Genomic DNA, 14,178 nt, shown 5'->3' with positions numbered 1-14,178 from the left:
ACACAGTGCCCTTGAAGTCAGGGCTGCAGCAAATGTACTTTCTTCTGGCTTCTTGGAAAAGACAGGCCTCGAGAAGTGATTTCTGAGAAAAGCAATACCCCTCAATGAAAAACTGGTCATAAAACATAAAAGAGAACCTCCCCTCCTCTCACCAACAGTAATGCGTTTTCTACTGTATCCTGCCTTCTAAAGGCTTCAAACGGTGAAAGAGGCGAATCTGAAACATTTGCCGCATTAAGGCACAATTGAGCTTAGCCAGGATCTTTATGGGTCTTATAAATATTTATATTTAATAACATCTGGAGTGAGCCTTAGTTTGGAAGCTCATGTTTGCTGAACGAGTCTCTTTATTTTGTTGTTGTTTTTTTAATGAGAAATGAGGTTTGGGAGGACACCTTTACTTTGGTATTTTACAGTTTTCATATTTGTTTCTCTTAGCACAGCTCACGAGAGCCAAGCTAGGTCTGTTTGATTTATTCACTTTATTACTAATCAAGAGGCAGAAAGTGAAGCCGGGTGGGAGAAAAGGGGCGAATGGCAGGTGGGCGCTCTCTTAGGGCTGGCTCGCAGCTGAGGGTTGCACAGTTATCTGCAAATGTCAGGGCCCTACATCCACTTTTGCCCAAATTATATGACTGGCTGTCCCAAAGGTCCGGAATTTCCTCTTAAATAATTGCACAATATTCTTACTTCGTTTTAGCTGAGGAGGCTTAGTCATGGGAGTTGAAAAATTTTGTTGATCTCTTCAGGTTCTCCAAAAGCTTTTCAAGAAGTGATTTATCATTTTTGGACAGGTCAGCATCAGCCACGTTTGCATAGAGCAAGTAGAGCTTTCGAATTCAAAGGACAAAAATGTGTGGATGCAAATGAAGTCCACCCTCAATTTTTTGCACCCAGAGAAGGCGATTCAAAACTCACTGGTATTTGGATTGGAAATGGGTTTGTGCTTTTCATCAAATCCAATGCTTGAAAATTTTGTGGATGTTCACTTTTAGCAAAGCAAGGAATCTTGCTTTGAAGACTGACTTAGAAGGAGCTAGAAAGAGATTTCTTTTCCTACCTCTTCTCTTGTTTATACCTCAGTAAAACCTGGTTGAGGGGTGGGGAGACGCGGGCAGGGCTTTCTTGCCAGCCCTGAAGTGTTTTAGGAGAAGCCATACTGCCCTTTCAAATGTCCCTGGAGCAAAAATGGCAGTGTGATTTATGTTGCAGGGGGCTCCCCAGCAGGGATGGATGCTGCAGAAAAAAACAAGTGAAAACTAGAAAGGATCAACATGTCAGTAAAATAAGGAATTAAAATGTTAGTGTTTCTTGCAGAACAGGGGAGCTGTCAACTTGGAAAGTAATTAAATGCTAAGTGCTGTCAATGAATTCGAAAGATTTGCCTCAGGTAAACGAAAGTGCAGATAATTGATACATACACACATACAGCGGGTACACAAGGAAGGATATTTTGATAGAGAAGTGAAGTGACTTACTCAAGGTCACTAAGGAATTCCATTCTCTAGATTGTGTTCCATAAAGCGTCTCTGTGACTACGGTCCTCTTATCATCAGTACGGACACTGTGTTGCCTTGAATTAGTTCCACAGGAATTTTTTCTTGTTTTCTGCTCAGATATGAGTACAAGTGCAAAACTTTAACAATTCCATTCTGGATGCTGGCCTTTTCTAATGTTCAACTCCCTCTGGGTGTCACATCATCTCCTTTGAAAGAAGAGATAAGCCTCTACTCTATTATTAGAAGCAAATGTTTGAGCAAGTGATTTGTTTCCCACCTTCAGCTTGTCATCCAGAATGTGATGGAAAGTGAGAGTGAAACAAGATAAATGTCCCACTCCTTGACTTGGAAGTTGTTTTTTGTCCAAAGGTAGAAGACGCCTTCGGCACGAGATAGCAGGTAGAATTACACCTCATTTTCCTAATGATACAGGCACTATAATAACCTTGGAAAAGTAATCCTCAACATGATACCCATAGGAATATTTCTAATAAGTAACTTGAAATCATATAATATTCCTGCTGTGGTGCAGCGCAAGGGAACCGTGAGGAGATTAGATTTATTTTCTCGTGCTTTTCTAAATGAGGCCGAGAGGCAGGAAGAGGGGCATCGCCTACTTAATACTAATACTCTGACATTGTGTGACTATGTTCTTAGGCCCGCATCCAAATGGTCCTCGGGCTGAGAGAAACCAAAGCTGAAAGCTGAGAACCATCAATCTCTGACGCTGAGCTTTTTCAGATGCTTCCTGAAAAAGGAATATGCACGTGCTGACCAGTGCATCCTGTGACTTCTAAAGTCTGGGGACTCCGGAACCCAGGGGGAACCCACAAAATCTAACCTTTGAAACAGAGACTCAAGTTTCAGAGATAAGACAAACGATTTTGCTTAGAACAGTTAGAAGAAAGCAAATGCTACTTTAATTTTGGGGTTCCACAAAATTCATTATGCAACAGAGAAAAAAGGATATTAAAGACTTCAGCCAAGAATTTTCAATATAACAAAAATATTAGTAAAATATTAACACACAGCATCTGGTTGAGAAAAGAGTTACATTAATATTTTTCACTAAATGGAATAGGAACCTTTTAAGTCTTGACTGTTCTGTTGGACACACTTTTTTAGGACAGCCACCATCTGTTGGGTACTTACTAGATAGCAGGCACCAAAGTAGGTACTTATAAGCATTATCTTGGTTAATCCACATGAAGTAAGAATTATTTTTCCCATTTTCCGAATAGGAAAGTTGAGGTACAGAGAGGCCCCAAATCATACAGTTGATGTGTGGAGTGGCCAAGATCCAAACCCAGGCTTGTGATCTTATCAAAATGCCCCAATTGAATAATTCAAGTCACCTCCCGCACCAAAAACAGAATCAGCGCCTAACCCAGGTCCAGGGGAAAGCTCAAGTTCTCTGGGGAAACCTCAGGTGACCAGCCACCTGGAAGCCCTGTTCTAATCTAGACTAATGAAGAGCTGGCCTCAGTAAGTTTACCAAAACAAGTATTTCCAGGGTATTGTCAGAATTTGATAAGAAGAAATGACAACGCATGCGATCATTATGAATATCGCCCAGAACATGAACCCAAAAGGCCAAGGAAAAGATGTTCACACCAGATTGAACTCAGGCTGAAAAAGCAACAGAAGAGAGGTCTGTAATTAGGAGCAACGAGTTCATTCAGGGAAAGCAGAGGGGAGCGTTTCTGACAAGCCCGGGTGCCAAGACCAATATTATATTAAAAAATAATTGAAGCTGATGCAAGGCTTTTGCAGATCCAAATTCACCGTGACCAGAAGAATGGAGGTGGGGCGAGCAGTTGATAGCAACGCATTTTCAGTAGCCTGGGGAAGGAGGAGACAGAAGCGAGTGAAATTCAATATCCCATAAGTTAAAGCCCGGTGCTTGTCAAAAACAAAAGAAAACACGCCTAATGGAGTAGAATAACAAAGAGAGCGCTCTGCATTCAGAGGGTATTGGGTCCTTCAAAGGTCTTTGCAAATAGTACTAGGAATCATGGCTGTACACCTGTGAGGCATTGTTTGTGCCGGTGCTTTCTGGAGTGGACCTAGTCCTGACAATGGTAAGAAAGCACCAACACAATGATTGCATCCCCGGCCTCAAAGGGATTAGGCTCCAAAGCCACCTGGGAAGAGAACAACGCACCGTGATGGGGGTCCCACAGCCTGCATGCTCTTTTTTGCCTGTAGGTGGGGATTTTCCGTGTGGTCTCCCAGCTTCCCTGTCTCTACACTCACTGGTTGCAGAGTAGCTACGGGTAAGGTGGGTACGGTTATAACAGACGGTCAGATATTTTTTTTTTTTAACAGAGGATCGGTTTTCAGAGAATGAGAATATACTAACGCAGTGATCCATGAATTTTTTGGCTTACATACCTTCTAAAATAATTTGGAAAAACTTTGTAACCCCACCCATATTGTGCAGTTGACCTCTGAGTTTTCCATCATAAGTAATTGCTAAGTAATTGCAAAGAATGTAACTTCTGGCATATTGTACAATTTGACAATTCAAAATATAACTCTTATTAACTCTCTTAAATGTGTCCAGTTGAATGATTTAATACCCACCAACATCCATTTTTAAATACAAGTACAAATGCTTCTCTTTAACATTGTATTTCCATTCTACTTCTCATTAAGAACCATCCAGTTTAATTATATTTTTGCATTTGTATTTTATGATAACTCTTTCACATATTTCTGTGATAAATATATATGTGTGTATGTATATTTTAAATTTTATAAGTTTAAACTTTTTCTTCTGAATTGAGGTATTATAATTATTAATAAACAATTGACCACAAGATAAAGATTTTACAAATTTTGAAAAATAATTATAAATTATAAAAAAATTATAAAAATTTTACTGGACATATGTATTAATGGGATAGAAGGGGATTTATATGTCTTGAATTGTTTCTCTGTTTGGTGCCCTGGAGGTTTTTACACCTGGGAAAATACAGCATAGTAAGGTTTGGTGGTGGTTGTTTGTTTTTTATTTTATTTATTTATTTTTCATGAAATAGAAGAGGGAATGTTGTGGCAGTGGAGATGGCAAAGGGCAAAAGCAAAGACTTGTTCTCAGGCCAGTTAATTTTTAGGAGAGAACTCATGGAAGTTGAGGAGTTAGAAATTGATTTCCTTGGAATGATCCACATGCAGGTACCAGAAGGAAAGACTGGGTGTAGAGGGTCAGGTTGGGACCTATACTGCAGTTTGAAGATGACTGTCTTAAACGGCGCTGTGTGGACTGTCATTTCCTCTTCCTGGGGGGAGTCAGGGAGGCCGTCCCAAAGCTTAGGATCCCAGGTAGAGTGGAGACGTTGGGCAAGCTCCAGCTTTGCCGCTTGTTAGCTGTGTGACTCTGGTAAGGAAGAAACCTCTCTGACCCTCAGCTCCCTCTTCTTTACAACTGGTGCACGGAAGCTGTGTCTCCCACAGGACTACTGAAAGGATCACGTGGCTAATACAGGCATGAGTAGATGTTGAAAGTGGCTGCTCAGGGCTTATCGGTTTCCTTTCCTATGAGAGAAATAGTGATTCTTTGGATTTAGCTGTGTGGACATGTATTATATTCTCTATAATTCTTAGGGACAAAGCACTTCCAAACAGTCCTCGGCCATAATGGACTCAGAGTCAGTACTACCAAGAAAGAGAAGCTTCACTTTGTGTGTCTTCACCCCTCTGTCTTACTACCTTGGACGTGTCAGGGAGCCAGCCTGGACCTCAGCCCCTTCTCTCTGGGGTTTGCCTTCCTCTCCTCCCCTTTCCTTCTTTTTTCTTGGGGAGAACCTACCCTGGGCCACAGAGTACCCATGTTGGGCATATACAGCACAGTATTGTCAAACTTGCAGTACCGTCTTCATGGCAACCCAAATATGTGGATCGCAGGTTCAGCTGGAAAGGCGCTTGGAGCCCTGCAGCCCTGTCTCCAGTTGAAGGGTTGGAGGAGCTCCTTGGTGGCTTAGAGGAAGCTTAGGTTTGGCAGTCTGGTGAGTATAACTTAAGACCATGTCTGTGGAATCAGACAGATACGGCTTCAAATCCCGGTTCCCTCACTTACTACCTGGGTGACCTCAGTAGATCATTTAACCCTTCTCAGGCCAAGTTAACTTGTCCATAAACTGTGGTTGATAGTGACACTTACTAATAGGGTTGTTTGGAGAATTTAATGAGATGATGCACATAAAACATAAGCACAGCGCCTGCATAAGTAAGTGTTCAGTAGGTACTAGAGGTTCTAGCTGGGAAAATTAGACAGGAAAATGAACTAAAAGGCACCCACAATGGAAAGGAATAAGTAAAACTATATTTGCAGATGTCATGATCACCTTATATCATGAGCCCATGATTTATATTGGTTAACTTTACCTTTGAATTAATAATTCTTTCAGATAAATTCTAGAGTGGAATTGGCACAATGCTTAAACCGTAAGGACTCTCTATCCTTCCTTTTTTTTTTTTTTTCTTTTTCATGTAACTAGTAAGCAAATCAAATGGGCAAACCATTTTGTCCTCAGTTTTTACTGACTGAGATGGAGGTGGGCCCCGCAGAGTTTATGACGTGACTCCAAGTGAGTCTGCTCTGCTCCCCGGCACCCAGCCAGTCAGCAGGAAACAGGAAGGAAGTCTGGACCAGTTACTGACATCTTGCCTAGGATTGGTTCTAGGGCTGTTAATGGGGAATGGACGTTTAATGAGGTGAGGGTCCCTACTGAGGGGTGTCCCCTGGGCTTCCTGAGTTTGAGGATTTGGGACCTCAAGGCATCAGGTACTGAGAAACTGTCCCACAGTCGAGGCCCTGCCAGGTGCATCATGTACCCCGTAAGGAAGTCTTCCCCACCACTCCCCATTGCCCTGCCCAAGGGGAAAGTGCTAGGATGTGAGGCCTCTGAGAGCAAGGACTTCGTTTGTTCATCACTGCATTACCAGTGCCTAGAACAGCACTGTCCAAGAGAAATATAATTTGAGTCACGTGTGTCATTTTAAATATTCTAGTAGCTACATTTAAAAAGTGAAGAGAAACAAGTGGAATTAACTTTAATTTATATGAGCAAATATATCCAAACTATTGTCATTAACCAATATTTCCAAAATATTATTTCAACATGTGATCAATATGAAAATTATTAATATTTTACTTTTTAATTTTTGTACTCAGTCTTTGAAATCCATGACATTTTGTACTCATAGCTCATCTCAGTTCATACCAGCCACATGTCAAGTACTCAGTGGCCTAATGTGGCTGCATTGTAGCCCTCACAGACCTAGAACAATTGCTGGCATGTGGCAAGCACCCTCACAGAGTGAATGAATACAGTTAAATCAGAGTCTCTGGGCTTCCTAGGGCTGTAACAAATCACCAGAAATTTGGTGGCTTAAAACAATAGAAATATATCCTCTCCCAGTTCTGGTGGCTGGAAGTTTAAGATCAAGGTGTCCACAGGATTGGTCCCTTTTGGAGGCTCACAGGGATAATTCCTCCCATGCCTTTCTCCCAGCTTTCCCCCGGCTCCTTGGGATTTCTTGGCTTGTAGACACATCCCTCCAATCTCTGCTTCTGTCTTCCTGTGTCTCTCTGGGTCTTTTTCTGTTTCTTATAAGGCCACTCTCATTGGATTTGGGGTCTACTCTACCCTGGGATGATCTCATTTTGATCCTTACCATATTTATATCTGCAGAGACCCTTCTCCAAGTAAGTTCACATTCTGAGTTTCCAAGTGGACATAAGTTGTAGAGGGGCATTATTCAATCCACTATAGGAACCTAGGCATTTATATTTTTAACAGCTCCCAGCTGATTGCTCTATGCAGCGTGAGCTAAGGAAACCCACACACATCACTTCATTAAATTCTCAACAGCCTTGCAGGGTGGGATTATTATTTCACTTTTACTGAAGAGAAATCTAAAGTTGGGAATTTAAGTAATTTGCCCAAGTTCTCAGTGCTGGTAAATAGCAGAGCTCAGGCTCAATCCCAGGTCTATATGACTCCAAAGTCCATAGTCTAATAACCTGTATTCAATCCAATCTCATGTGTTCAACGTCTGTGGATTCTTATTAGCTGCCCTACATGAAAGTCCCTTGTGAAAATATTTCCTGTTTCATATTTCTAGTCTTTGAGTCAGTGGCTTGACGTCATTGTGCATTTTTCACATTTGGTCAGAATAATGTATTCTGTATAAGAACCATCTTTACGATTGTGCAAAGATGTTCCGATTGTGCAGAGATGTTACCATTGTTGGAAAAGGCTAAGAAAAGGATTAGTTTTCATTTTAAAGCTGAGGAGACTATGAAGGAAGGAGAGACTAAATTCAGTAATGCATGTGGCATCCCACTGTTTGAAAACCATCATCAGATCTGGGAACAAAATCCAGAGTGTGTGTCCAGAGGTGGAAACAGCTCCTGAGAAGGAGCTTATGAAAAAATGTTTGGTAAACGCATCTAGAAGGAACTCAGGATTACTGCATCCAAGGAAACATTTGTTAATACGAGGGAGTGATCCTTCCCTCCAAAGTGTGTGTTCACTGTTTAACAGCAGAGACTCAGAGGACAACTAGGAAAGTGATCCAGATACTTCTGGTTGTGGGAGGGTGACCTGGCAAAAAGCAATCAATGGGGAGATGGGAATACTCTGTTTCGTTTTTCACATATATGTGAGAGTAGACACAGCTCTCTTCATCTTTTCCTGGTATTTCTTCCAGGTTTTTATTTACCAGAATAAGTGGAACCATCCAAGCTTCGTGTAAGGCACCAGGATTCCCCACCGCAGTGGGAAGGATTAGAAGGACAGGGCCAAGGTCAGGTCAGGGTTGTCTCTTGGTGAACTGGAAGCCCACTGCCAGCCCTCTGCCAAGTGGCTTTAGCTGAGTGCAGTGTCACCTCAGTGTCCATTGTCTCTGGCCCCTCATGGGCCTGACCGGTGGGGCCCAGGTGTCATTAACCTGGGAGAACAGTTACCAGCTGTGCAGAAGTCCCTTTGCTCAAATCAGCAGCTGTTAGCAGACTAGAGAGATCTGTCTCACTGAGACATTTCCAGGTCTGGGCTTGGCGTCTAAAGGCTTGGCATTTGGCTTCAAATTTGGTGGAAGGGGCCTTAAGAAGATGTTGATGTGGCCTCTGCCACATCAGTACAGAAGGCATTGGGCTCACCTATTGTGTGTATGCTGTGGTAAAGAAACAAAAGCAAAAGCAAAAAAAAACCCAAATCCAAACAAAACCCAGTTTCTTGAGCTACTGCCTGGATAAACCAAAACTACAGGACTGTGGCTATACTGGAAACTGTTCATTTTGTGGTCTAAAATGCGGATTTTTATTTGCTTTCTAAAAGAACATATGCTCTGAGCCACAGACGCTCTACATGCTTGTGTCATAGACTGCATGTGTGTTTCCTCCAAAATTTCTCTGTTGAAAGCTTAACCCCAGTGTGGCTGAATTTGGAGATGGGATAGCTTCTAAGGAAGTAAGTGGATGGAATGAGGTCATAGGGTGGGGCCCTGATCCAATATGATTAGTGTCCGTATAACAAGAGACACCAGACAGCTTGTGTGCTCTCTCACTCTCTCTCATTCTCTCTCTCCATGCACATAAAATGAGGAAAGGTCATGGTCACGCAAGCACACACTGAGGAGGTGGCCATTTGCAATCCAAGGGGAAAGCCCTCACCAGACGTAGACCCTGCTGGCAACTTAATCTTGGACTTTCCAGAAAGTCCAAAAAAATAAATTTCTGAAAAATAAATATATTTATATATTTTTATCTTAAGAAGATAAATTTCTGTTGTTAAGCTACTCAGTCCATGGAATTGTTATAACAGCCCAAGCAGAGGAATCCCCTCTGAGAAACATGGCAGGCAGGAGGGTGGGGCACAAGCAGCCTCAGGCTCTCGCTTGGTCCTCCATCCCCGACCTGCCTCAGCCTCAGTTTCCTCATGAGTGGAACAGCGTTTGCAAGGTTGCTGATATAACACCCCCAAACAAGTGAGACCTTTTGGATGAAGCTTTCTTCCTGAGGGGTTGCCCTTGGCAACCTGATGGCTCTAACTCTCTGCTCAGTGGGGAGGGAGACGTGGATTTTGATTTTCCAGGAGAGTTCTGCAAACCTGAGCAGATGACCTCTCTTCTCCAGGTGGCATTATTTTACTTCTCTATAGACTCACGTGTAAGTTAAGGGTATAAAATGTTCTCTCAGGTCGTTTTCAGATCTAAAAACAGTTTTTCCCTGACAGTGTTTCTTCTTATTACTCATCATTATGAGAGACATCATTTTTCAAGGTGAAAAAACCCAAAACCAACCATAGGAGAATAGAGCTTTCCTGAAATATGGAGGAAATACAGTGCATACTGGTGTGTAGGTGTGACTTTACCTAACAGGGTGAACACGCTATGCTGGATATGGGGGTACAAAGACAGTGAGAGGGTCCCTACTTTCAAGGGTGGTCTTCCTTTTTATTTTTTTTTAATTCTTTTTTTTTTTTTTTTTTAGATGTTGGGGGTAGGAGTTTATTAATTAATTTATTTTTGCTGTGTTGGGTCTTCGTTTCTGTGCGAGGGCTTTCTCTAGTTGTGGCAAGCGGGGGCCACTCTTCATCGCGGTGCGCGGGTCTCTCACTATCGCGGCCTCTCTTGTTGTGGAGCACAGGCTCCAGACGCTCAGGCTCAGTACTTGTGGCTCATGGGCCTAGTTGCTCCGCGGTATGTGGGATCCTCCCAGACCAGGGCTCGAACCCGTGTCCCCTGCATTAGCAGGCAGATTCTCAACCACTGCGCCACCAGGGAAGCCCTTCCTTTTTATTTTAAGCTTAAAAAGCAAAAAGAACGAAATATAGCGATGGTTTGTTCTCCTACTGTTCCCTACCTCATTTATAGAGCATGGTTCATGTTTTAAACCTCTGAGAAATAATAGCAACAAATGCCAAGGGTGTTTTTACAGAGCTGAGCTGGGCTCACATTCTAAGCATAGGTATGGGGCACTTGTATTAAGTTAACATGCGTTAATATGTAAATTCATCTGATGCATGTGGTGAGGGTTCAAGATAGCAAACAGCTCTTAAACAGCTACTAAACTCAGCAAAAGCTAATTGCCCTTTGGAACTGGACAGGAGTGGTGGTTGCAGAACATCGTGAATGTACTAAATGCCACCGAACTGTACGCTTGAAAGTGGTTAACTTTGTATTATGTGAATGCCACTTCAGTTAAAAAACGAAAACAAAAACAGCTGATTGCCACTTGGGCCAGGTGCTGGGCTAAGATGCACCTCAATACCCGAGATTCAAGGCCCGAGGATAACCATGAATCAATGCAGTAGGGCCTCATGTCCAGTGAGAACACAGAGTAGACATGAAGGTCATAGGCCTGAGCAGATGGTTAGACTGAGAGCCCCTATCCTTACCCAGTAGGACCCTGACCTGTGCGGCTCACCAGCGGGTCTGATGCAGTCAAGTGGACTCCAGAACTTTCTTTTCTATGGCTGCCTCTCTCAGAGTTACTCTTTTTTTCACTTTTACCATATAATAGCGTATTCCACTCTTGCTTCATCACCCCTCCACCTAACTTCTAACGTTTTCTATGTCTGAAATGCCTGGCAATATGCAGCATAACACTGCTCCTGTCATGTTGCGGTTGTCATTGGCCCTTTGAAGGCCTCCTGAAAATGTCTGTAAGTGCAATGCTTTATTTTCACACATAGGGACACACCTCCTTCCTCCTCTTGGATTCCTCCCAGTTGCGGGATTCAACCCTCGTAATTTAATCACCCAGCTTTCTTGGCCTGGTTTCCATGGCCTTGGTTACATCATAATTTCCTTTCACCACATAGTACGTATTTTCTGGCCAACTGTCTTGTTTCTCCTCTTCTGTACAATTGTGAGTCGACAATGGAACCGACGTGCATTTAAGCTCTTGTTTCTTTTCTTTGAGGGAATGTTCAGGCTCTCTCCTCAGCTCCCCGAACTTCTAATTTCTTTCTGGTTCAACAACACTTGCTTGTCAGTGCTCACAGAATGAGCCCTTCTTCTCTGTCTTCATTCTTACCTTATTATTCACACTCTGATGTTTTGCATGTCGGTTTGTCTCCACCTTCAGGAGTAATGGGGCTGTTGTTGGATTTTTTTCATGTTTGTTTCTTTAATCTTTGTTCTTGGTGGCCCCTGCCCCCCAAGGGTGCCCTGTGACACTCAGTGGGTCCAAATGCATTGAGGTTGTGGCTACCCTTCAGGACAAGCCATTGGACTTAGGGATCATATCCTGACATTGTCACTTGCTGGCCTTTGGATTCTGGGCTCATTTCTTAGTAATTATTTAGCACAGTTTCAACCAAAAATTCAATAAAGTTATGCCTGGGGCAAGGCATACAGAACATACATCTGGGGGATAGTAGGTGTTCCATAAAGGTTTGTTGGATTTAGAGTAAAATTATTTTCATCTCATGAAATATTTTCTATAATCTGAATCTCTGACTGTAAAGATGCACTTAAACAAAAGTGCAAGAAAGGGCTTCCCTGGTGGCGCAGTGGTTGGGAGTCCGCCTGCCGATGCAGGGGACGCGGGTTCGTGCCCCGGTCCGGGAGGATCCCACATGCCGTGGAGCGGCTGAGCCCGTGAGCCATGGCCGCTGAGCCTGCGCGTCCGGAGCCTGTGCTTCGCAACGGGAGAGTCCACGGCAGTGAGAGGCCCACGTACTGCAAAAAAAAAAAAAAAAAAAAAAAAAGTGCAAGAAAATATTCATCATGGTGGGAACATAAATTGATACAACTTTTCTGGAGAGTGATTTGACCACATGTGTCAAACATATTAAAAATAGATAAACTCTCTGTCCCAGCAATTCCAATTTGAGGAATTTATACTAAGGAAATAGTTGATCTATACAAAGATTTTACTATGAGGGTATTCACTGAAGCCATGTTTGTAGTCATAAAATATTGAAAATATCTAAATGTTCATCAGTAGGGGATGATTAAAAAGATCATGGTATATCCATAAAAGGAATAGTATACAGCTGTTTTTAAAAGGTGTTGTAGAAGAATACTGAATAACAAGCATGATATGCATGACATTTTAATTGAGATAAAGCAACTATACTCCAATTAAAAAAATAATCTGTTTAAAAAAAAGGTCAAAACACGCTTGGATATGTAATAGATAAAAATCAATCTTATCGATTTAAAAAGTATGAAGTCCTGATCTCCCCACTTGTCAGATATGGTCTACCCATAGCCACTACCACAGTGAATAGCAACTCCATCCTTCCAGTTGCTCAGGACAAAACTTTGGAGTCATTTTTTATCGTCACAGCCACATCCAGCTTATCATGAAATCCTTTGACCCCTTACCTTCAAGGTCTGCCCAGAATCTCAGCCTCACTGGAGTCATTGCTATCATCCTAGTGCAAGCCACTCTCGTCTCTCAGATGAATTAGTGCAACATCTTCCTGCTCATCTTGCTGTTATGCCTCACAGGTTATTTCAACACAGCAGCAGAGGGACCCAGTTAAGGCATTAAAACTCATCACAGAGAGCCTCTGCTCACAGCTTCCCACCTCACTCAGAGTCAAAGACATGGGAAATGGCCTACAAAGTCCTCCACACCCTCCCCCTTAGCTCTCAGACTGCATCTTGTACTCCTTTCCCCCTTACTCTCCCCACCCCGACCATACTTCCCATTTCTTGATCACACCAGGCAAACTCTTACTTCAGGGCTTTCCTACTGGCTGTTCATAGGTACCTGCATACCTCCTCCCCCACCTGCTTCCAGTTTTTGCTCAAACCTTCTCAGCGAAGTCTCCCTTAACTGCCTTATTTAAGAGTCCATCACGACTCCCTACTGTCAGCACTCTTGATCACCTTTCCTAGTTTTATATTCTTCCCATAGTCTTATGACTTTCTAACTAGCATCTTTCATTGATTTGTGGTGCGTATTTTTTCTACAGTTAAACATCTCTGAAACTGAGATGAGACTGACAATCACATATGTCTTCCAATGACTTGGCGGCTGTTTTCTTTCATAGCAGTGCATGGAATGATGGTGCATCTTACATCGATGGTGTGATGGATTGTTTGCAAAAATGATTGCGATTAGTCTCTTCCTTGTACCCACGCTTCTTTTCAGTGTGACTTTGTAGCTCCTCTATTTTCCTATCCCCTAAAAGTTGCCCAGTACTGTGGATTGCTTTGATCAATACATTGTGGCAGGAATGAGAGGCCAGTTCTGAGCCTCGTCCTCAAGAGGTCTGTGTCTATCCAGTCTCTCCTTTGGAAATCTGGCTCTGGCCGTACAAACAACCCCAAGCTGGCCTGCTGGATGACGAGAAACAATTGGCCCGGTCGCCTCCCCTGCCCCAACTGACAGTAGAAAACTCCAAGAAGCAGAGCTGTCTAGTGATAGGCAGCTAATAATGAATACATGAGTCATCTCAAAAGAGACCAGAAGAACCACCAGTTGAACCCAGACAAAATTACTGACCTACGGAACAGTGACCTAAAGAATGGCTTTCCTTTTGATGTGTTTTATTATGCAAGAAGAGATAATTGATATTGATGGTGTCTGAGATTCAGTGAAAAACAATGAATAATTTTCTTATTATGTTTATATTTATGTGTATATTTCCCTCTAAGTAAAATACAAGCATTACGAGAGAGGGATTTTTGCCTCTTTTGTTTTATGTGA

The sequence above is a fragment of the Monodon monoceros genome, unplaced genomic scaffold (genome assembly GCF_005190385.1).
Source record: "Monodon monoceros isolate NGI ecotype Baffin Bay Population unplaced genomic scaffold, NGI_Narwhal_1 Super_Scaffold_8, whole genome shotgun sequence".
Classification (NCBI taxonomy): domain Eukaryota; kingdom Metazoa; phylum Chordata; class Mammalia; order Artiodactyla; family Monodontidae; genus Monodon; species Monodon monoceros.
This window is presented reverse-complemented; position numbering follows the sequence as displayed.